General features: G+C 46.0%; 1 protein-coding gene across 1 annotated transcript in view; it reads left to right on the forward strand.

The window, feature by feature from the left end:
* The window catches only part of LOC144790640 (uncharacterized), a 552,900-nt gene that overhangs the window by 90,390 nt on the left and 438,149 nt on the right, over positions 1–24,361 (forward strand). The gene's annotated exons all lie outside the window — the stretch shown is intronic.

The raw sequence follows: 24,361 nt of genomic DNA on the forward strand, positions 1-24,361 counted from the left end.
GCACTAGCAGTGAAGAAGTCGGGAAAGGCCCGCGGGACTCGGGTGCAGTGCGGAAAGTGCACGCTTTACCAATGCAATGTCAATGGTGCGTAAAAGTTACAAAGTTAGTTATTAAGGAACCTTCCGAGTGACCTAGAAGGATGAAACTTTAGACACAGACACTAGAGATGTATACCAGTGGGGGAACACCGGCGTTGCTGAGTTACCTCACCCACAGGAAGCGGGTGCACAGGGTCGAAGTAGTGTCGGGTTTCGTCACGCAGGTCGATGGTGCTTGGAGCTGAAGATGCTGCAGGCGGCTCGATGTGAAGAGTTCCGGTGGATCCAAGGGTGGATCTGAAGAGGTGAAGACCTGAAAGCAGAGGAGACAATATTCAAAGTCACTAGCCAGTGACTACCGTGGAACCAGGAAGGAACCAGGCGATGTTGGGTGCAAACAGGTGATGTTGTGAAGATTGTCTCTGCAGCCACGTGGACACGAAGAGGTCAAGGACGTCCAGGAGTCGGTCACGAGCTGTCCCACATAGGCTCTCACTGATGGCGGTGTCGGCAACTTGATTGGAGCAAACAGGCCTTGGCTAAAGCAAGCCACACAGGAAGTGATTCAAGCTTCTCACTCGGACCAGCAAGGTCAGAGCGGGTGCTTCTTTTCAGGGGAGCGAGGGCCAATCTGGAGCAACCAGACCAGCGCTGTAGTTTGTCGTTTTCGTCGCCAAGATGGCCGCTAGCCACGTGGCAAGTGGCCGGGATGGCGCATCGAGTGGCACAGTGCAAAAGGGCCCCATGCAGATCGTGGAGATGCTGGGGGGCTGATCTTCGGTGCAAGAGCTGCTCGAGGTTGGGGCTTCTCAAACCCCAAAGCACAGCATCGAGGGTGCCTCGGGTGCTGCGCAGTCAGCTTCTCGGAGGTCTTTCAAGAGGTCCGGTCCCACGTCTCTCGATGCCTCCACGGGTCCCTTCTTTGCAGGGACTGTGGATCTGGCTGTGAGAAGTCTGGGCGTCTGGGTTTTGTCAGGCTCTGGGCTCGGGCTCCGGCGGGAGGCGGCGGCAAAGCAGACGTTGAGTTGCTGGATGGTGCCTGTGTTCACTGGGTGGCCACTCCTAGGCCTCAAGGGAGATGCTCTTCAGTCTTCTGTGCAGCAGAATGTCGAAGTCCAGTCGTCTTCTTAGTTTCAAGTTGATTCAGGATGATCTGAAGTCTCAGGACACAGCTCCCACTCTTATTCGAATCTGGGGGGCCGGATCACCTACTAGGTCCCTCCCCTGCGTGGAACCAGGAAGGGGGGTGGTTACACCCCCTTTCCTTTGTCCAGTTTCGCGCCAGGACTGGGGCTGGAAGGCCCCAGCACCGGTTTGAACTGGCCTATGCACAGGGACACCTTGTGTGCCCCAGGCATGTCTGATTCTATTCAGCCCTGTCCTACCCAATACACAAAATGCTGTCTGGGGTGGTGCTAGCACCTCCCAAGGCAGGAAACTCTTTGTCCAAGCTGCCCTCGCTGGAAGGACTCCCAGCAGCAGGAGGTCAGACTTGTGTCTGTGGTGGCAGCATCCATTTTGTGATGCTGAGGCTCTGTTTAACTTGAACCGGGGTTCAGGCTAGGTACATGTCGTGTCCCTCTAGAAGGGTGGAATGCTACCCCCGTCGCCAGAACTGGCGAGGGGGTAGTATTCCAATTCGTATGACACCTTACTCGACATGTTTTGATAAAGCCAAACCAAAGATAGCATTTAACCGCGAGGTTCATAATGCACTAAAGAGTATATGGTATGGCAGTATCATGAAACAGCTAAAGGACATGGTTCCGAAAGCTGCAGACAGGCTCAGCTCATGCCAGAGCACTATCTCACATATTTCCAAGCACTCTGCCTCCAGAATTGATGAGGCCTTCCATAGGAGTGGCTGATAGGAACATATGTGTCCATTTTAGGTTAGGTATAGACATACTACACCTAAGTAAGGGGTGGTTACACCGACTTACCCCAGCTGAGTGATCAGCCAGTTGTGTCAAATATGGAGGCCAGGCCAGGGGTGGCACAATACATGCTGCAGCCCCTGATATGCCTTGGAAGCACCGATGCCCTGGGTACCTGGGTACACTGTTACAGGGGCCAATAAGGTGAACCAGTTCCAATGTTGTTATGCACCTAAAGTGCATGGGTAACAATTTAGAGAGAGAACAGCAGGCTGTGGGTCTGATTAGCAGGCCCACAGCCACATTAAGTCATAAACCAGTGAAGCAAAAAGCAAACATTTGGGGTGACCATAGGATAGCAGACCCTACTCTCCTGCAGAACCCCCCCCCCCCAAACGCAGGGACATTAGACTAACCTTGACCAGTTGTGTCTTCATGTTCTAAGTGGAAGTACCTGGAGAGACCATCTGCATTACCATGGTCAGTCCCTGGGCGGTGCTCCACTGTAAAGTTCATCCCCTGTAGGGAAATGGACCACCTGAGCAGTTTGGGGTTTTCACCCTTCATCTGATTAAGCCATAAGAGGGGCTTATGGTCGGTCTGAATCTTGAAGTGAGTGCCAAACAAGTATGGTCTCAACTTCTTCAGGGCCCACACCACAGCAAAGGCCTCCCTCTCAATGGCTGACCAACGTTTCTCTCTGGGGGTCAGCTTTCTGCTAATAAAAGCAATGGGCTGGTCTTGACCATCTACATTAAGTTGTGAAAGCACAGCTCCCACTCCCAACTCAGAAGCATATGTTTGGACAATAAACTCTCTTGAGTAGTCAGGACTCTTCAGGATAGGTGCAGAGCACATGGCCTTCTTCAGGTCATCAAATGCCTTTTGACAGTATTCTGTCCACTGAACCTTTTTGGGCATCCTCTTGGATGTCAGATCATTAAGAGGAGTCACAATGGACCCATAGTTCTTAACAAACTTCCTGTAGTACCCAGTCAGGCCCAAGAAAGCTCTGACCTGAGTCTGGGTAGTTGGAGGAGTCCAGTCCTTTATGGTCTGAATCTTACTCTCCAGTGGTTGAACTTGGCCTCCACCCACAAGGTGGCCCAAGTACACAACCTTACTCTGCCCTATCTGGCACTTGGTGGCCTTGATAGTGAGGCCTGCCTTTTGCAGAGCCTCTAGCACTTCCTTCAGGTGGACCAGGTGATCCTCCCAGGTGGAGCTAAAGACAGCAATATCGTCCAGATATGCTGCACAAAAGTCATCCAACCCAGTAAGGACTTGATTCACCAACCTTTGGAAGGTGGCAGGTGCATTTTTCAAACCAAAGGGCATCACCACAAACTGGTAATGCCCACTGGGGGTAGAAAATGCTGTCTTGGCTTTAGACTCCTCAGCTAACCTGATTTGCCAGTAGCCAGCTGTCAAGTCAAATGTGCTCAAATACTTGGCAGAAGCCAATTTGTCTATGAGCTCATCTGCCCTTGGAATTGGGTGTGCATCTGTCCTGGTGACAGCATTGAGTCCTCTGTAATCCTCACAGAAACTCATCTCTCTCTTTCCATCTTTGGTGTGAGGTTTGGGGACCAGAACCACTGGGCTAGCCCAGGGGCTCTCTGAAGGCTCAATGACACCTAATTCCAGCATCTTTTGCACCTCAGCCTTGATACAGTCTCTGACATGGTCAGGCTGCCTGTAAATTTTGTTCTTTACAGGAAGACTATCACCAGTGTCCACCACATGGGTACACCAGTTAGTCTGACTGGGTGTCAGGGAGAACATATGTCGGTATGACTGCAAAACCTGTCTACAGTCATCTTGCTGATATTCAGTGAGGCTGCCATCTAAGGCCACACCATCAACTGAGCCATCCTCAGGATTCTGAGTCAGCAGGTCTGGGAGAGGGTCACTCTCTTCCTCCTGCCCCTCATCTGTAGCCATGAGCAAGCCCATGTCTCTCCTGTCAACATATGCTTTCAGCCTGTTAACATGGAGCACCCTGTGGGGGCTCCTGGGAGTTCCAAGGTCCACCAAGTAGGTAACCTCTCCCTTTTTCTCAAGGATTGTATGGGGTCCAGACCATTTGTCTTGGAGTGCAGCTGGGGCCACTGGCTCCAACACCCATACCTTCTGTCCAGGCTGGTACTCAGTCAGGACAGCCTTTTGGTCATGCCAGGCTTTCTGTAATTCCTGGCTAGCCTCAAGGTTTTTGGATGCCTTCTCCATATACTCAGCCATCCTGGAGCGGAGACCAAGTACATAGTCCACTATGTCTTGCTTGGGCTTTTTGAGAGGTAACTCCCATCCTTCCCTCACCAGACATAGGGGTCCTCTTACAGGGTGCCCAAACAACAATTCAAAGGGGCTGAAGCCAACACCCTTTTGTAGGACCTCTCTGTAAGCAAACAGAAGGCAGGGCAGAAGGATATCCCATCTTCGCCTGAGCTTCTCAGGTAATCCTTTGATCATGCCCTTTAGGGTCTTGTTGAATCTCTCAACAAGCCCATTGCATTGTGGATGATAGGGAGTGGTGAACTTATAGTTGACACCACATTCCTTCCACATAGCTGTCAAGTATCCAGACATGAAGTTTGCACCTCTATCAGATACTACCTCCTTAGGAAACCCCACTCTGGAGAAAACTCCAAGTAAGGCCCTGGCCACAACAGGAGCTGTTGTGGTCCTAAGTGGAATTGCTTCTGGGTACCTGGTGGCATGGTCCACCACCACCAGTATGAATCTGTGCCCAGATGCTGTAGGGGGATCCATTGGTCCAACAATGTCAATCCCTACCCTTTCAAAGGGCACCCCCACCACAGGTAGTGGTATTAGGGGGGCCTTTGTGGTACCACCTGCTTTGCCACTGGCTTGGCAGGTTACACAGGAGCGGCAAAACTCCTTTGTATCTTCTGACATGTGAGGCCAGTGAAAGTGACAGACAAGTCTGTCCCAAGTTTTGTTCTGGCCTAGGTGTCCTGCTAAGGGAATATCATGTGCCAAGGTAAGAAGGAAGCCCCTAAATTGCAGAGGTATGACCAACCTCCTGGTTGTACCAGGCTTGGGGTCTCTACCCTCTGAATAAAGGAGCCCATCATCCCAATAAACCTTATGGGTACCTTGAGCATTCCCAGCAGCCTCAGCAGCAACCTGCTGTCTAAATGGTTCAATAGAAGGACAGGATAACTGAGCCTGCCCCAAGTCTGCCCTAGAAGGTCCCCCTGTCCCCAGAAACTCAACCTGATCCGGTTCAAGCTCTATAGGGACAGTTCCTTCAGGGGTCTCAGAATCATCTTCCTGTGAAGACTGATCCTCACTTGTAGGCATTTGGGAAGGCACAGCCTTGGCCCTCCTGTTCCTTGTCTTGGAAGGTACTTGGTCCATTGTTTCAGGATCCAAGACCTGAAGTTCAGAGAGGCACTTTTTGGCCTGTGACCTGGTCACAGCAAGGACATGTGATGATATCCCTAACATCTCTGCATGAGTCCTGTACTCAACTTTTGACCATAGAGAGCTCTCCAGGTCATTGCCCAACAAACATTCTACTGGGAGATCAGCACTAACCACAACTCTTTTTAGGCCAGTTACCCCTCCCCAGGAAAAGTTAACACTTGCCACACTATGTGTAGTAGTGACATTGCTGGCATTGGTCACCAGGTAATTATCACCTGGTATGTACTGTCCAGGGTCCACAAAGCTAGGCGTCACCATAGTGACACTGGCATATGTGTCCCTGTATGCTTGAGCCACTTTTTCATTAATCAAAGGTGTCTGTCTGTACTTGCCCAAATTACTGGGACTGACAGTAGGGGAAAAATCAATCTCCCCACCACAAATCAGAACAGCCTGTGTAGTAGTTCTAACTAGGCCAGAATCTCCATCAGTTCCCAAGGTGATACCCACTACCCCCTTAGTCTGTGGACCAACACTGCTAACTGTACTAGTGGGTGCAGGTGCCTTAGGGGCTTCAGTGTTCGGGGCTCCACCCTTTTTACAATCACTTGTCCAGTAAGTGGTGTTTTTGCAAAAGCTACACCAGGGTTTTCTTTGACCTTCTTTCTTCTTCTTCTTGGAAGTTTGGGACCCACCCTCAGTATTAGTTTGGGGCCCTGTTGAAGACTTCTGGTCTTTAGCTTTCTGCTCCCCACCCTTCTGGTCTGTTTTCTTTTGGTCACTACCCTGGTCCTGGTTCTGGTTCTTTTGCTTAACTCTGGTTCTAACCCATTTGTCTGCCCTCTTTCCCAATTCTTGGGGAGAGGTTAGATCTGAGTCAACCAAATGTTGATGCAACTGCTGGTTCTGACAGTTATTTAAAATCTGTTCTCTCATAAGCAAATTGTACAATCCTTCATAGTCTGTAACCTTACATCCCAGCAACCAGCCCTCCAGAGCCTTAGTGGCACATTCAACAAATTCAGACCAGTTCTGAGTCTGTGTCTTCTGCGTATCTCTGAACATTAACCTGTACTGTTCAGTGGTTAAGCCTAACCCATCAATCAGAGCACTCTTCAGGACCAGGTAGTTTCTAGAATCCCCATCACTAACTGTGAGGAGTCTGTCTCTGCCTCTACCTTCAAAGGAGAGCCACAAGATTGCTGCCCACTGATCCTGAGGAACCTGCTGTACTTTGCAAGCTCTCTCAAGTGCAGTCATCCATTTGTGGATATCATCCCCAACTTTGTAGGGGGGCACAATCTTACTCAGGTTTCTATTGTCATAGGACCTGTCTTTATCCTTAGGGATAGTGCTGCCACCAGTGGATCCTAATCCACTCTATCTAGGCTGCCTTGCTCTAGCAAGTTTCTCTTTGCCAGGGCAACTTCTAATTCTTGCTTCTGGATCCTAAGTTCAGCCTCTCTCATTTTGGCCTCATGTTCCCTTCTCTGAGGGCTAGTCAGCTCCCTTCTGGAGTTGCCATGAGAACCTCTAGAAACATGGGAAGTATTGGATTCACCTGAGTGATTCCTCCTCCTCCTATGCTCCTTGTTAAGTCCATTTGGGGGTCTGAATGGGTTGGACCCACCTTCAGTCCCAAATAAGCTTAAGTTAGCCTGGTTAAGCCAAGGAGGCAGGGCTCTGGCATACGCAGGACCTGTTCTCTGGAACTCCCTCCCCCTCCCATTAAAACATATTACTGATCATTTTTCTTTTCGAAAAACCCTTAAAACCCACCTTTTCTCCAGCATTTAACCACTTCCCCCTATCCATAACCCTCTGGTACTGCCCGGGCATAATATTTGTTTTTCTTGTATGGCAAAGCACAGAGATACCCCTGCGGGGGTTTATTCAGGCGCTATAGAAGCACATAAATAAATAAGCCTGCTGACTAACACCTGGCTATTTCTCTCATCATCAGACCCACTTTCTTCCTCCTCCTCCTCTTCTTCCTCATCCTCTGGCTGAGTATCTCCAGTGACCTGGTCTTCCTCATCTATGTGGCTAACAGGGGCAGGGGCATCAGTGTTTTCTTCTTCAGAAGGAGAACCTCCATCACCAGTCCCTGAGGGGCCTGGTTTAGAGTTCTTTAGAGCTTCAGACTGGTCTAAAAGCTCTCTGAGGTGTCCTGCTGTAGGAGTAGGACCTGTTTTGATTCCTCTCATGGAACACAGTTGCCTCAGTTCCTTAAATGGAAAGATAGCAAATTTGGATGGTGCCTTTGGAGGATCACTCTCAACAGAGATGGGTCCAGTGGATCCCTCTGCTCCAGACATTGCTCTAGTGTGGTGGATGTGTTGCAATCTACCTACACTTGTGTTTTCCTACCAAACCTATCTAGTAGTTGTAGTCAGGTTGTGCTACTCCCTATCCTCTACAACAACTAAGTTCAGTAGAACTTAAGTATACTAGTCTTGTTTTAGTGTACCTATCAGGTACCTGTATGATCTTTCAAATGATACTCTCAAAGATTGTAATGGTAAAACAACAGCAAGCTCAAATCCCAATCCGCTGCTCACCAATGTGAGAAGTTGGCCTGGTATATGATGCTCACTAGTTCTAGTGATCACCTTGTACCATGCCAATCAACCCTTATGGTGCAGGTTGTAAAGTCAACCTTATAGACAAGCTATCCTAGGGGTAGCATGGACTAAGCAGTCTTAGGCTAAACTCTGTAAAGGCATGTGAAGCAAGCTGTTTTACCATACACAATCCCTTGAATACCAAATGAAAGGACACCACACAGATATATATTGAAAATATATATAGATTTATTTCTACAAATATCCCCTATACTCTTTATGAGCACAGAAGCAAATGCGTTAAAACAAAACACAGTTTAAATATACAAAAGTTGCACAATTTTGGATGAGCCCTAGGGGCCACCTAAACCATATACTAAAATAGTGGTATAAGAACCACTATGGGGAAAGTGAAGAGGCCTAGGGCCTGGGGAATCGCTGGACCTGTTCGGGACTAGCAGTGAAGAAGTCGGGAAAGGCCCGCGGGACTCGGGTGCAGTGCGGAAAGTGCACGCTTTACCAATGCAATGTCAATGGTGCGTAAAAGTTACAAAGTTAGTTATTAAGGAACCTTCCGAGTGACCTAGAAGGATGAAACTTTAGACACAGACACTAGAGGTGTATACCAGTGGGGGAACACCGGCGTTGCTAAGTTACCTCACCCACAGGAAGCGGGTGCACAGGGTCGAAGTAGTGTCGGGTTTCGTCACGCAGGTCGATGGTGCTTGGAGCTGAAGATGCTGCAGGCGGCTCGATGTGAAGAGTTCCGGTGGATCCAAGTGTGGATCTGAAGAGGTGAAGACCTGAAAGCAGAGGGGACAATGTTCAAAGTCACTAGCCAGTGACTACCGTGGAACCAGGAAGGAACCAGGCGATGTTGGGTGCAAACAGGTGATGTCGTGAAGATTGTCTCTGCAGCCACGTGGACACGAAGAGGTCACAAAGAGGTCACGCGCTGTCCCACGTAGGCTCTCGCTGATGGCGGTGTCGGCAACTTGATTGGAGCAAACAGGCCTTGGCTAAAGCAAGCCACGCAGGAAGTGATTCAAGCTTCTCACTCGGACCAGCAAGGTCAGAGTGGGTGCTCCTTTTCAGGGGAGCGAGGACCAATCTGGAGACACCAGACCAGCAGTGTAGTTTGTCGTTTTCGTCGCCAAGATGGCCGCTAGCCACGTGGCAAGTGGCCGGGATGGCGCGTCGAGTGGCACAGTGGAAAAGGGCCCCACGCAGATCGTGGAGATGCTGGGGGGCTGATCTTCGGTGCAAGGGCTGCTCGAGGTTGGGGCTTCTCAAACCCCACAGCACAGCATCGAGGGTGCCTCGGGTGCTGCGCAGTCAGCTTCTCGGGGGTCTTTCAAGAGGTCCGGTCCCACGTCTCTCGAAGCCTCCACGGGTCCCTTCTTTGCAGGGACTATGGATCCGGCTGTGAGAAGTCTGGGAGTCTGGGTCTTGTCAGGCTCTGGGCTCAGGCTCCGGCGGGAGGCAGCGGCAAAGCAGACGTCGAGTTGCTGGATGGTGCCTGTGTGGCCACAAGGGAGATGCTCTTCAGTCTTCTGTGCAGCAGAATGTCGAAGTCCAGTCGTCTTCTTAGTTTCAAGTTGATTCAGGATGATCTGAAGTCTCAGGACACAGCTCCCACTCTTATTCGAATCTGAGGGGCCGGATCACCTACTAGGTCCCTCCTCTGGGTGGAACCAGGAAGGGGGGTGGTTACACCCCCTTTCCTTTGTCCAGTTTCGCGCCAGGACTGGGGCTGGAAGGCCCCAGCACCGGTTTGAACTGGCCTATGCACAGGGACACCTTGTGTGCCCCAGGCATGTCTGATTCTATTCAGCCCTGTCCTACCCAATACACAAAATCCTGTCTGGGGTGGTGCTATCACCTCCCAAGGCAGGAAACCCTTTGTCCAAGCTGCCCTCGCTGGAAGGACTCCCAGCAGCAGGAGGTCAGACTTGTGTCTGTGGTGGCAGCATCCATTTTTTGATGCTGAGGCTCTGTTTAACTTTAACCGGGGTTCAGGCTAGGTACATGTCGTGTCCCTCTAGAAGGGTGGAATGCTACCCCCGTCGCCAGAACTGGCGAGGGGGTAGTATTCCAATTCGTATGACACCTTACTCGACATGTTTTGATAAAGCCAAACCAAAGATAGCATTTAACCGCGATGTTCATAATGCACTTAAGAGTATATGGTATGGCAGTATCATGAAACAGCTAAAGGACATGGTTCCGAAAGCTGCAGACAGGCTCAGCTCATGCCAGAGCACTATCTCACATATTTCCAAGCACTCTGCCTCCAGGATTGATGAGGCCTTCCATAGGAGTGGCTGATAGGAACATATGTGTCCATTTTAGGTTAGGCATAGGCATAATACAACTAAGTAAGGGGTGGTTACACCGACTTACCCCAGCTGAGTGATCAGCCAGTTGTGTCAAATATGGAGGCCAGGCCAGGGGTGGCACAATACATGCTGCAGCCCCTGGTAGGCCTTGGAAGCACCTATGCCCTGGGTACCTGGGTACACTGTTACAGGGGCCAATAAGGTGAACCAGTTCCAATGTCGTTATGCACCTAAAGTGCATGGGTAACAATTTAGAGAGAGAACAGCAGGCTGTGGGTCTGATTAGCAGGCCCACAGCCACATTAAGTCATAAACCAGTGAAGCAAAAACCAAAAATTTGGGGTGACCATAGGATAGCAGACCCTACTCTCCTACAAATTAGCCCTCCCATACTCTGAGATAGAGCAGTCTTGTATTTTCTTTCCCATTGAGCGCACACCACTCATTCATTTTCTTGTTGTTAGGTTCTTGTTTCTCTCTTATGTTATCCTGTTTATGCCTGGAGGTGAATCATGATTTACGACAGTAATATTTTTGGTGTTGGGTTTTAGTATTTAGACTACACTTGCTGCCTTTGGCCACAATGACACAACTAAGGACTTTTACATGGCATCGTGCTAGAATTTGAAAGTTTGTAACTAGAAGTTTGTTTTGGATTCGTATTTGTTGTTGCTGTCTGTGACTAGATTGAAACTATAGTTCCAGCAATGGATCCTGACCAAAGAATGGTGCACACAAAGTGCAAATTTGTTTATTAACCGATCCAGTCTTACAGCACTTATGGATTTTTAATAAAAACATGCTGACACTAGCCCTCGGGAAACCCTCTAAGTGGCAAACGCAAATGAAACAACGCTTTATTGCCCAACTACATGACACAGACACACACCTTACAGATCAGTAAGGGGACTGAAAATAATGATTCCTGCAGGGCTAACCTCCTGGGAATGCATCCAGTAATTCCAGGTCTGAAATTACATCCCTCTCACTCTGACTCTGGACATAAAGAGTGAGGCAATTTTTGCAAAGTAAATATCCTCAGGGTGAAAGCAGCAGAGAACAGAGCCTGGGGCAGGCCCTGGGAAGACACTGGCCCACGGTTTCCCTGTGTATTCATCTGTCACGCCTGGGTGAGCGGCCAGGTGGAACCATCCATTGGGCGTCAGACAAAAAGCTCAAATGAGTTCTCTAATTCAGACATAGGTAAATGATGACATTTACGAAGGCCAGAAAAATATGGCTGGGGTCGTAAAAAAGTGGAAGTCACCATAACCTCTCCCGACAACTGACAGTGCCACGACCCTAAAACGCAGCAAAAGACCAAGCTGAGACGCACTTTTTAAAATTCCATGGGGCAGATTTATGATGGGAATGCGCCACGTTTGCGTCACGCAACTGCGGCGTAAACGTGGCGCATCCCTCCGACCCATTTACAACGTGACGCATCTAGGCAGATGCGTCACGTTGTAAAGCCCTGCGCCACTTGTGGGTGTTCCGGCGCAGGGTGGGCGTTCCGGGGCAGGTGCGCCTCGCAAAAGTGGCTGAGTGAAATCTATAATATTTCACTCAGTCACTTTCAGGCCAATGCTGCGTCAAAACCCTGCGCCTGCTTGAAGCAGGCGTAGGTCTTGACGCAGCGTTGTATAGATGGGGCACCCCCGAGCCTTGCTGAAGCTGCGTCGTGCTTGCGACGCAACTCCAGCAATGCGCAACCTTTACGGCACAGCTGCGTGACGCATCTGTGCCGTTTTTGCCCCATGGTGCGCCGCATTGTAAATGCGGCGCACCATGGGTGGCGGAGCAGCGACGCAAAATAACTGGCGCAACCCTGGGGATGCGCCAGTCATCATAAATCTGCCCCATGTACTTGCCGTGCAGGGAGGTAGGCAGTGACTGCTGCTCTACAATTAAGGAAGGAACACAAGTAAGGCCCTTTCCCTCCACAAAACATCAAGGTCCTGCAGCTTCTTTCCTCAGCGCTCCTCCAGCTGAAGGACAAGTTGAAATGTCATTCTACTCAGCCTTCGCCTGCCCGTGTTAAAAGCTCATTGTGTGAACCCCGTGCTGCCTGCCCCACACATTTTTCATGGAGGTCCGTCAGGAGAAGCACCTTGTGGGTGTTGTAGAGGAGCACATATGTCTCTGCATGCAGTGGCACATGATGTGACCTGCATAGTAAATCTCTAACTGGTAGGCCAAGCTTTGCATGCTCCTGGTGTTGGGATGCTTGCAGCCTTACACTAGCCGCTTGTCATTCTCGGAACCCTTCTGACTTACTTTCTGACAGTTTGAATTTATTAATATTTTTTTGTTGAAGGAGCGGCCCAGTGATGCTGAGCTGTAGAAAAAAACCTCAGAAATAAACATGTTTGCACTGTTTGTTTAAACAATACTCTTTTAATAATCAGTGAAGGATCATTATCTGAAAGAAACAGGTTAGTGTTAGATTCCTTACCTTAGATTCCTTACCATAGAATATCCCCAGGCATCAGACTGGATCCAGAACGTTTTGCGTAGCAGTACCACTGCGCGTCGGTATGCGTCGTCTGCGGCTCCGTGTCCATCGTCGGCGTTGTTGGAGAGTAGGGTCTGCTTCCTATGGTCACCCCCACTTTTTTGCTGTGATTCTCTGGTTTTTCAACTTTAATGTGGCTGTGGGCCTGCTAATCAGACCCACAGCACAGCTGTTCTCTCTCTAAATTAATACCATGTACTTTAGGTACATACCTGATTAGGTATTGGGTCACCTTTGTGAGCCCCAGTATATTCCCATAGGTACCATAGGTACCCAGGGCATAGGTGCATCCAAGGCCTGGTCATGTACAAGAAGTCAACGCATCAATGACGAGGCCACACAAACCTGAAGCTGTTGATAAGAAGAGCGCCGTCTGCCTCTCGTTGACGCTCACACTCCAGCTTGATCATAGGATTCCATACGTTGGGTTTTCACACAAAGCGCCAGCAATATAACCGTCACACTATTAACACAGCGGTTCTTAGGCATGCACATTTTTTAAGTCTTTATACGTAAACCAGAATGGTACTCACAGCCCGCTGTCTGTAAATGTTGATGAACACCCCAACAACAATAAAACTTCACTTCAGCCCTAAAACAGCCGATTGCATGCACTACCAGTCTGAGATTGTTGCTCACTGCATGTCATGTTTTCCCTCATTGTCAGTTCAGCCGTCTCTCTTGCTGGTTCCTCTGACCACTGATAACCGCCATAAATCGCCATCCATGCAGGCCACAAAAGCAGGTTGGCGATTGACATTACCAGAATACTTTTTGGGTTGCAGGCACCACTAGATCTGCTGGTTCACTTTAAATTCTTCTAATGTATGCTATCAGTTCATTCCCCTCTGGCATGACTAGACACACGATGACATCCTGCAACTTCTATCTAGTTGACACCAAAGTCCTGTTACCTCAGCAGCATCCTCGCCATCTTCTGCACAAATTATAATAGCTTGTGAAAATGCCTTGGACTGAAGGCTGTGTGGTGTAAATAGACACTGGTGGGGCTACCAGGTGCAATACTTCCTTACAGGCTGCAATCTCTTTTTATTTTGTGATCCTCTTAGTTTCTTCAGCAGCTCCACTAGTTTCTTCTTAGTTTCTTGATCTTTTGTATAGTTTCTTTTCTGCTCATCGCCAGTGTTACCATCAAGGATGGATACTCGTAGGCAATAAAAGAAAGTTTATTAACTTTGTTGTAGGTTATAGATGAAGCCCCACCAGGAGCAGCATCCTCCTTCTCAGCCCCTCTCACTCCAACTGTCCATCCATCCAAGCACAAACACTCTCAACATTCCAACTATACAATGACCTCACTCACTGGCTGAGCAGCTGTCAGCATCAAGACTGTGGAGAGAATGCTCAAGATATCAAGAGATCACATTCTGCCTTGAGAGCATTTAAAGAAAATACATAAACAATGTTTAGAAAGGTATTAAATAGGGTGTGCATTCCATTATTTATATGTTATTATGAAGTGTTTCTATCCACCAAGAGTCTGCACCCCGTAATTAACATTGTATATTCAAGCTAGCGGTAATATCGAAGATCTGCCTCTTGTTTACTTGTTTAGGTTATATGGCCTTGCGTCAGTAACTGTTTCGGAACAGTTTATACGCTGGGGTAGTCTTGTGGAAAATAAACATGTTTTGACAGCTTTACAAACGAGCATAAAAGTGCTTCACAATTGATGTTTATATGTACATAATTTAGGCATAATGCTGGTTAGGTTCATTACGGTTCATTTTATTTAGGCGCTTGATTATTTACGTGTTTTCAGCCATGCCAGCATTTGTATCTGCTTTGTGGGGCACCATAGTATTTTGTTTATGTTCTTGCCATTCACTGTGAGCTCTAGTGTTAGGTGGGATTAATTAACTCCCGGGTTCTTAAGGACAGGTGTTTTAGGTTTCGTTCAGCATCACTCATGGAAGGGCTACATAATGATGGCTAGATTTCACATACTCTTGTGTTTTCACTGGTGACACAATCTATAGCAGCATTGGCAGCCTGTTCTTTTGGAAGCAGTAGTATATTGACTTTGATGGATGCAAGAGGATGTCGCTTTTATGGCATATACACTGTAAGTCCATGATTCTATTTATTTGTCATCACACAGTTTTAGTAATGTTTTGTCTTCACAGAATAAGCTGATCTTGTAATGTCACATTTTTAGGTCGAGCTTTCGAGACCTATTGTAATTTCTTATGTTGGGTTAAAGCCATCCCCCAGCTCTTGATTTGTTTGTGTCAGTGGCATTCAAAAATCCTTGCTTGCCAGTGGTCAGTCATGCCTCTTTATCCCTCCTTTCTCTCTTCCGTTCCTCCCATGCAGCAGGGACTAACCGCCTGATTCATCAAGCTAAATTGCACTCGCAAAGGGCAAGATTCTCAGAATCTTGCCTTTTGCGAGTGCAATTTTTGCATTTGGGATTCATCATCCCAAATGCAAAATTCGCTATTTAAGAATTCGCACATTTGCGAAGAATTGAATTTAAGGAATCTCTATTTGAGATTCCTTAAATGCAATTCATGAAGCATTTTAAAATTGCGAAATTGCAATTTTGGGCCGCTATTTACCGAGAGGTCAGACCTCTCGGTAAATAGCAAAAACTTAGAAAAATGCATTTAAATGCATTTTTCTAAGTTGCATGTTACACACACACATGTCCTTTGGACATGTGTGTGCGCAACACCAATGTAGATTACATTTCAGGGGTGCTACAGGGTGTCCTTTGGACACCCCTGCACCCTTGAAATTGCATCCTTATTTGCGATTAGCTAATTGCTAATCGCAAATAAGGAATAACTCCCCATGCATTCCTATGGGCCTGTAGGCCCATAGGAATGCATGGGGAGTTATTCCTTATTAGCGATTAGCAATTAGCTAATCGCAAATAAGGAACATGTAGGAATCGCAATATTTATTGCAATTCCTACATGAATCCCGTTTTGAAAGTCCTTAATAGCGATTCGTTATGAATCGCTATTAGGGGCTCGCAAAACGGGAGATTGATGAATCAGGCTGTAAGTACTGTCTCATTCCACTCTAGTTCTTTATCTGTTTTCTGGGGGACTCTTTTCTTTCTTGGTTTCCTGCTCTGTTAGTGTTTGTCTGTGTTCAGCTTCAGTACCTAGCTTCTTACATTTAAATATAGCATTCTTCCTCCCACCCCTCTTAACACCACAGTTGTTTTACTGCTGCCTCCCTGCCTCACACTTGGTTGCTTGCTTATAATTGTGAACAGTATCTATCAGAATAATCTATTAGCGCTGCTAGCATTTCAGCATCACTGTGCTGGTTTTGTTTCCTTTTTATTGTGTATTTCCTGGCTCCACTGTATCTTCTCTCCCTCCCCCTCCCAATAAGTCAAATCAAATCAAATCAATTAAGCTTTATTCGATTTAGAAAATATAAATCATAAAAGCATACAAATTATTCAGAACAGTCATAATAATTACATTTCACTAAAATAGTTATTTACACGATTAAAAGAAATCAACATTTTACAGAGCTTAATATTTAGAGCGAGTTAAGTTCACAAGAGTCAGCTAAGGGCTTCCCCTATGTGAATCAATATAAGCTAATCCACGCCAGATTCGGGGCAAAATCTAGAATTGATTTGAAGTCAGCATTTTATAACCATTTTATACATATACATTTCTGACCAAGTGATGGTTGCTCTCTGCTATTGATCTTGACGGGGTGAGGAAAAACGCCCTGGGATAAAAGTCATGTAATTGCCATGTAGATATTGGCCCATCTCCCAATTGGGGCTGCCAGGATTGTAAATAAGGGACGACACGTTCATTTCTAAATCTTACCAAGACAAGATCCCCTTTGGTATCCTTAGGGAGCGATCCCAACCAACCCACCCTTCTGACACTTACTATCGAGCCGTCAATATGAGGTGGCAGGGGTCTGTTTTTCGTTAGCCAAAAAACGACTTTATTTCTTAAGTCGTGCTGTGTTTCCGATATTCCTTTCTTAAGTGGTGGAACACCCGAGAGGACACATACAAAAGGGGCGGCTATTGGGGGTAGATTTATGTGGTCGCTTCTGCCAAGGGTGATGCCTTGGTTATCAGCTATCCCATTATGAGGTGTTGGGCCTAGGGTCGACCTTACTTTGGGGTTGGACCTCTGGGGTGTAGTGGAGTGGCTAACTACGTTTAAATTTTTTCGTTCTGTCCTGTGTGCAACTATTGATTTATTCTCACAGTTATTGCTTTGAGTAGGTGATTCGTGCACCACAGTGGCAGCTCGAACAGGTTGCTGGCTGAGTTCTGCCATGTTCTTTATTAGTGACGTGCTGGCATTAATTGACGTCTCAATTTCACAGAGCTTATCTCCTAAACTGTTTATTCTTACTATCAGTGGGGATATGATAGAAGTAACCAACCGTTCTATGACGTCCAGTAAATTGGCCTGGGAGGTAGGAGCATAAGATTCCAGAGTTTTGTGTATCTTAGCTGGTATCGGGGTAAGTATAGTAGTTGCTAGGGAATTTGGACAACATTTTCCTTGTTTGGTTTCACTCCCCATGCATGTTGTTCCGTGACGCTTCCTTTTGGCGGGTGGGATGTTAAGGGGCCCTATATGGTTGGTGTTAAGTTTTACAAGTGGAGATGGAGAAAGGGCATCAGGTGTGTTAACATCTATCAGTAAGGGCGTAGTGGGCGGGGCATTAGGAGTTACTAAGGGACTGACTAAAACATGGAGTTGCTCAGTTACATAATCTGCTGCTACATACTGGGTCTTACAGAGATCATTTAGTTCTTTCAGCAAGGCTGATCCATATGCTACCTCGGCTGTCTGTGTGACGGGGTGGTTACAGAGCACGCTATCTCTGGGCAAGCGTTGTTCTAAGCTATCTAGTTCATGAGTGATAGGTAAAATTACCCTTTCTAGATAGCAATCAATGGGCCCCGTGACCTCGCTCCTCTGTGCGCCACAGCTCTTAGAAGCCATCTTACATGACATGAAGGTAAAGTCTCGAAGTAGGGTCCGTAGCGAGGGTTTTTAGAGTGAGCAAATGTTAATACGCATAAAATCAATGTCAGCATTTACCTTACAAGCAAACAAAACCAAGAGGACAGGCCCGGTCCGGTCTCCTCTGGCCTCTGAGGGCCACAGAGGGCCCGCCCTTTGCCTGGGCTTCTCCCGGGCGCGCTCCCGCGCAGCGGTGTTGGAAGTGTCAATTAATAAAACTGTAGAGGAAGGGGAGGAGCAGACAGGGAGAGCGGCCCAGGTGCAATGAGTTCGGGCAGGCAAGCGCTCCTGGGAACAGTAGTCCTAGTCCAGCGCCTGCTCTCGCTCGCAGCCCCGCCTGTCACTCGCCTTCACAGAGACACCGTCGTACTCCTCAAGTTGCTGGATTAACCCCCTCACACGAAGCGGGACCCGCGGAGCGGGTTCCGCGAGAGGTAGGCTGTGGTACAGGAATTAAAAGCACTCAGTCCAAAGGATAGCTGCCGGTAAATGAAGAAGCGTCCCAACTGGAATCCAAAAGGCAGGGGTTTAAAAGCACAGGGAAGGGGAGGAGCAGACAGGGAGAGCGGCCCAGGTGCAATGAGTTCGGGCAGGCAAGCGCTCCTGGCAACAGTAGTCCTAGTCCAGCGCCTGCTCTCGCTCGCAGCCCCGCCTGTCACTCGCCTTCACAGAGACACCGTCGTACTCCTCAAGTTGCTGGATTTACCCCCTCACACGAAGCGGGAACCGCGGAGCGGGTTCCGCGAGAGGTAGGCTGTGGTACAGGAATTAAAAGCACTCAGTCCAAAGGATAGCTGCCGGTAAATGAAGAAGCGTCCCCAATCAGTCACGGGGTCCAGCCGCCTCACAGCAGAGCCAGGCCTCAGAGCAGGGGGCACTGCTGTCTGTGACCGCCTGGTCCTCCCAGCTGTCGTGGCCGCATTTGTGTTGAAACAGGAATGAATTGCTGTTTCGTTTGTTTAGTACAAATGAAAAAGATTTATAAAAACGCATTCCATGTACTCACTTGAAATACATTTATACAAAGCATTTTAATTTGTAATAAAAAAGCAAAACAACAAAACCTAAACCGCCATTTGGCAGATACGCATGAAAGTCTCTTAACAAGCGGGCCCGGTGCAAGTTTTCACTCCTCGCCAGCTGAAGCCAAGCCACTAAACCCGACGAGCAGGAAGCCCTCCCAGACAATGAGACAGAGCAGTCTTGTATTTCTTTCCCCATTGAGCGCACACCACTCGTTCACTTTCTTGTTGTTAGGTTCTTGTTTCTCTCCTATTTTATCCTGTGTATGCCTGGAGGTGATTCATGATTTACGACAGTAATATTTTTTGTGTTCGTTTTTTTTAGACTACACTTGTTGCCTTTGGTCACAAAGACCCAACTAAAGACTTTTACGTGGCATCGTTCTAGAATTTGAAACACTTGAAGTTTGTAACTAGAAGTTTGTTTTGGATTCGTATTTGTTGTTGCTGTCTGTGACTAGATTGAAACTTTAGTTCCAGCAATGGATCCTGACCTAAGAATGGTGCGCACAAAATGCAAATTTGTTTATTAACTGATCCAGTCTGACAGCACTTTTGGATTTTTAATAAAAACATGCCGAAACTAGCCCTCGGGAAACCCTCTAAGTGGCAAACACAAATGAAACAACGCTTTATTGCCCAACTACATGACACAGATCAGTAAGGGGGCTGAAAACAATAATTCCCGCAGGACTAACCTCCTGGAAATGCATCCAGTAATTCCAGGTCTGAAATGACATCCCACTCACTCTGACTCTGGACATATAGAGTGACGCAATTTTTGCAAAGTAAACATCCTCAGAGTGAAAGCAGTTCAGAACAGAGCCTGGGGCAGACCCGGGGGAGACGCTGGCCCGCAGTGTCCCTGTGTATTCATCTGTCATGCCTGGGTGAGCGGCCAGGTGGAACCATCCATTGGGCGTCAGACAAAATGCTCAAATGAGTTCTTGAAATGATGATGATTGGACACAGGAAAGATGTTCTCCAAGTGTAGTTTATTGTAAAGGAAAGGGAGAGCCGTCCCAGCAGGCTGGAGGAAGTCAAAGTAATAACTGCCCCACAGAGAACACTGAGAGTGGAACACTGTGAATGACTTATAGTGGTTCTATGTTGCGCAATACATATCACCACACCTCCCCTCTTTTAATAAGATAAACAACAAACAATAAATACAGTAAGAGGAAAATACAGTTCATGAAAAATACAAAGGGATTAAACATAATCTCGTAGTTTGCTAGGCCTGACTGACACTCTGGTACTTTTCCTAACCTCATTCCCCTCTGAAATATTGTTGAAATTGATATTACTCGGAGAATTAGAGGGATCTTTGGCAATCTGAGAAGTGCACCACCAATTGCCATTGTTCAATCTAACCGCATTCTTACGAGTATCCACTACTTGCTGAGAATCTAAAAACTTGGAAAGACCCTTTCTAACTAAAACAGGATTTTTAACCCTGACCCAATCTCCAATCTGAATGTTGTGAGAAATTTTCTTTCCAGGTTTAACATGTTTAGAACATACGTCAGAGGATTTCCTGTGAGCAGCATCCCACATATTGCTCATGTTGTTACCTTGACGAAAATTTCTCACCATCCAGAAAGGATATACTTGTGAACAGGCTTTTCTTCCTCTCATGAGTTCAAATGGGGTGTAGTTGGTAGCAGAATGGGGGGAAGTGCGGTAAGACCGTACAAGATCTCTGACTGCTTTAAAGACACAACATCTAGACTTGAAAGCTGCTTGAACACACTCTACAATAACTCTGTTAAATCTTTCCGTCTTGCCATTGCTTTGTGGAGGAGTTCTAGTGTGTTTGATACCACACGACTTCAAAAAGGAATTCATTTCATGAGAGATGAATTGAACACCATTATCGGTTAAGATCTCCTCTGGGTAACCTTCTCTCAAGAATATACTGTTCAAGCAATCAATAACACTTTTTGAATTCGGTATATTAATTGGTTCAACTTCAACCCACCCTGACAAATGATCAATGAGAACCAAAAAGTATTTTGAGTTATTGGAGAGAACATGAAACGGTCCCAGGAAATCCATTCCTAACTTCTGCCAAGCTCTACCAGGAACGGAAACTTTAGATTCCACAAGGCCTTCCAAAACTAAAACCTTGTCACTGGTATTACAGCGTGAACATTGTCTGACAATTTCATCTACCTGAGAATCCATTTTTGGCCACCAAAAATCAGATCTTACTTTTCTTTTAGTAATGGTGGCACCAAGATGGCCTGAATGTGCTGCTAAAATGATTTTTTCTCTAAAGCACGATGGAGGAACCAATTTGTCACCCCGAACAATTACACCATTTTCCATTGACAGCTCAGTGTTAATTTTCCAAAACATTTGAAGATCGGGAGAAAGACATTTCTCTTTCGGCCATCCTTTTGTTATAAGAGAAGAAACATCTTTAAGAACTATATCATTATTTAGTTCTTTGATCCAATCATCCTCTAAAAAGGATGTAGATTCCTGACAGACATTAGCTACAAAACACTCCTCTACCTCTGTCTCCCAATCTTGTTCATTATTATTGGGAATGGAAAGCCTAGAAAGGCAGTCCGCCCTGCTGTTTCTTCCCCCTGGTATGTATTCTACACTAAAGGTGTATTCTAGTAGTTTTGTTGATAATCTTGCTAAACGAGCTGTCGTGCATTTGATATTTTTTCCATTTAGAATATCGACTAATGGTCGATGATCTGTTTTGAGAATAAATGACCTGCCCCAAAGATATGATTTAAATTTCTCCACGCTCCACGTACAGGCTAAAAGTTCTTTTTCAATGACGGAATACTTCCGTTCAACAGGACGGAGAGTGCGTGAAGCAAATCCTACTGTGTGCTCCTTCCCACCAGAATATTGAGAAAGAACTGCACCCAATCCATACTCACATGCATCAACTGTGACAAAAGTTTGTCTACCTTCAACAAATGCTTGTAGAGCTGGAGCAGAAAGTATATGATCTTTGATAAGCTGAAAACCTTTTTTACATTCTTCTGACCACACAAAAACAGCTCCCTTTTTCAACAAAGACCTGAAGCACTTGGTGGTTTTCATAAATTTTGCATAAAATTCACATAAACCGAGAAAGGATAAGAGTTGCTCTCTATTTTGTGGAGCTGGTGCTTCAAAAATGCTCTTAACTAGACCTGGTCTTGGTTTAATACCTTTTTCCGAAATGATATGCCCTAGGTACTCAATTTCTTTGGTTTTGAAAATACATTTACTTTTCTGCAGTGTTAAACCTCTATTTTGGAGCACTTCAAAAACTTCACTAATAGCTTGGTCGTGCTCACTCTCTGTTTTAGTAAAGATGAGAATGTCATCTTGAAAGACAACTACATTGGGATTGTGAGCAAACATATCTGACATGAGTCTTTGAAAGACTGCTGCGGCCGACGCTAGTCCAAAAGGAAGACGACAGAATTGAAAAACACCATCGGAGTGACAAAGGCAGTGAGATGTCTGGATTGAGGGTGCAACTCTACTTGGTGATAGGCAGCTTTGAGATCAAGCTTAGTAAACCACGAAGATGAACCTACTTTGGCAATGAGGTCTTCAATACGTGGCAGGGGAAACCCATCGACCCAAATAGCTTCATTGAGGGTGCGTAAGTCAACACACATCCTCAAATCGCCTGACCTCTTCTTGGCTAAAACAATAGGGGAAAGCCATAGTGTAGATTCAACTTTTTCAATGATCCCTTGATCACACAGGGCCCGATTCACAGAACTAACTTAAGACAAAATCCTAAACTTACTACCATTTTTGTATTCACAGAAGACACTTACTCATTTTGGTATTCACAGAAGACACTTACTCATTTCGGTATTCACAGAAGTTAGGACTCCTAACTTTAGGACTCCTAAATGCCTTCTGTGAATACCGAAAGTCTTAAAATTAGGATTTTTTTCAGTTTAGTAGTAGTAGTGAATCGGGCCCACAGACTCTTCAAATGTTTAGACAGGTCACTTCTGATGCTCAAGGGAACATTGCGTAATTTATGTTTGGTAGGAACGACATTGTCTTTGACTCTGAGTGAATGCTGAAAGTCGGTGATTTTGCCAAGACGATTCTCAAAGATTTTACTAAATTTTTGTTCCCAATTATTGTGAATATGAGTACTGGATGTAGAGTTAGATATTATAGAAGCAGAAATATCTTCTTCAATCCGTTTGTCAATGAATACCGGATTAGTTAGTCCCGGTTTAATGGTTAAACCAATTTCAGCTTGGTGGATAAGACCAAGAACATTAATTCCTTTTTTGGCCACATACACTTTCCCTTTGATGGTTACTCCTAAAACATTAATAATAGCCCAGAAATATCCGAGTAAATTAATCCTGCTACCTTCGAATGCTACAGTAAGAATATCTGGGGGTAGCAAACTTTTGTCAGACCAAAACTTGGTGTAACTATCTTGTGAAATAATGGTGATGCGTGCGCCAGTGTCAACTAGCAATTGAACATGATCTTTCTCAATGATAACATCAACCTCAGGATCAGAGATATGTTGAGAATCTCTTTTACTATGGGAATCTTTGACGACCACGACGTAATCCTGATGCATGACGTCCTCATGTGAAATATCATCTTCATTTGAAAAGTCGTTATCATTATCATTAGTACCATCGTCATTAATGACACATCGAATATTTCCCCTTACACTTCATCTCCTGCCTCTCATGCATATCTTAGCAAAATGTCCCATTTTACCACATTGACCACATTGTTGATTGATGGCAGGGCAATTCTTAAAAGAAGAAACGTGAAAAGAAGAACCACACCTATAACAAAACATTCTAGAATCAAATTGTCTGAATCTGCCACCCCTGGATATATTGGGCCTTCTGAAATTACCACGTGGCATAAAAGGAATTTTGGTTGTAGGAGTACTAGAAACAGCGCCAGAAACTGTGGTATTGAACAAGGCTGTTTCAGTTGCTTTACATCATCCATGGAGGTTTCTATACTTTTTGCTATGTCAACTGCTTTATTTAATGTGGGATCTTTGCACGTAAGTAACTTCTTGTGGATTTCTTTGCAATAGCATCGAGCAACAAGTTGGTCCCTAATGAGTTGTGACGTGAAATTGTCAAATTCGCAATTTGCAGCTAGCATTTTTAAAGCGGTTATAAATGTATCTATATTGTCATCACTTTTTTGCGTTCTTGTGAAAACTTATATCTATGTACAACTAAATTCTTTGTTTTAGTAAAATACTTTTCTAGTTTTGCTACAGCAATTTCAAAATCATCGGGATCTTGACCTTCAGGTGGGTCATATGGAGGTAAATGGTCAAAAACATTTTGACCTTCGACCCCCAAATGGTAGTACATAAGGTTCTTCTTTCTCTCTGGTCTATATCTTTGGCCATCAATAGCACCCAAGTAAGCCATAAATGATCTGATCCATAATTTCCATTCTAATGGGGGATCACCAGGTACTTGTAAAAAAGGTGCAGGAGGAGTAACACTTTGCATATTGATATGGATTTTTTTTTTAATGTTTTGGTAGAATGTAGGTTAAATTTGTTTGAAAATAAGTACGTGAAATTCAGATATAATATAATACTTTGTCAAAAAAAACAAGTGCTGTTTGTG

The sequence above is a fragment of the Lissotriton helveticus genome, chromosome 11 (genome assembly GCF_964261635.1).
Source record: "Lissotriton helveticus chromosome 11, aLisHel1.1, whole genome shotgun sequence".
NCBI lineage: Eukaryota > Metazoa > Chordata > Amphibia > Caudata > Salamandridae > Lissotriton > Lissotriton helveticus.